Consider the following 1,067-nt stretch of genomic DNA (forward strand, 5'->3'; position numbering starts at 1 on the left):
AAGACCTCTAATACCAAAATTAACCTTACTAAGGGGTGAGCTTGAGAAACAGTAATGGGAAGGGGAAAAAAGAACAGTAGGCAATGGGCCTCTGTAGTCTTTGCTTGGGTAGAGGAAGCCACAACCCAGGAGGTACTTTTCACTCTGAATTTGGTAGAAATATAGACCAGAAAGTGATCTTTGAAGTTTGTGATTCTCAGAATTTACTTCCTTAGAGAAATTCGAACCATCAGTGCAAGTGGTGTTTATAATTCCTTCTATATTGGATTCAGAAATTACTCGCTTTTGGGAAAGGAAGACTGTGTAAATATTATTGGATTTGATTTCTCTGTAGTCTTCTTGAGTTCAATAAGCCACACTGTCATTTTTTTAAATATGTTGAACTTAATAATATTCAGTTCCACTGACTCCGTATTTTTTAATCAATGATCAAACCATACGTCATTTCATGATTGCTTCGGCAGCACATTTACAAAAATTAGAACGATACAGAGAAGATTAGCCTGGCCCCTGCACAAGGATGGCACGCAAATCTGTGAAAACCATACATCATTTCACTATTTTCAAAGTACTTTTATATTAGAAAGTCACCGGTCAGTTACACAGCCACCATCATTACAGCTAAAAATAATGCTGCCAAGGTTGTCTTTGTCCTTTGGTTCGGATGGTGGTGAAGGTTGGTGATGTGTAGCAGCAATATACCTTGACTCCGGGAATGAATTGAGATTGATAAATTCCATCTAGTCATGGCTATACAATTTCTCTTTGTAGACTGCTCTTTCTTCCATCCTCCTTTGCTGCTAGGAGTGAAATGTTACCAACAGGGACCAATGAGACATAAAATGAGAGTCAGCTGGGAGTTTTCCAGGAAATGTTTGCCTTTCTAATGAAAGGGACAGACTTGAAAAAAAAAGCTGGCTGCCATCCCTTTCTCCTCCTTCCTATCTGGAATATGGATGTGATGCCTGGAAGTAAGGCAGCCACATCAAGTCCATGAAGCAATACGCATGATGATGGGGAGCAATATGCCTATTAAGTCAGAGTGTGAAGGAGAACAGGAGCCTGAG

At 39.7% G+C, this 1,067-nt stretch overlaps 1 non-coding gene across 1 annotated transcript; it reads left to right on the top strand.

The window, feature by feature from the left end:
- The first annotated feature begins 452 nt into the window (after positions 1-452).
- Positions 453-555, top strand: LOC113933828. The gene has a single exon (XR_003523523.1). It is a non-coding gene; the product is annotated as a U6 spliceosomal RNA (small nuclear RNA).
- Positions 556-1,067: the final 512 nt, after the last annotated feature.

The sequence above is a fragment of the Zalophus californianus genome, chromosome 10 (genome assembly GCF_009762305.2).
Source record: "Zalophus californianus isolate mZalCal1 chromosome 10, mZalCal1.pri.v2, whole genome shotgun sequence".
Classification (NCBI taxonomy): Eukaryota; Metazoa; Chordata; class Mammalia; order Carnivora; family Otariidae; genus Zalophus; species Zalophus californianus.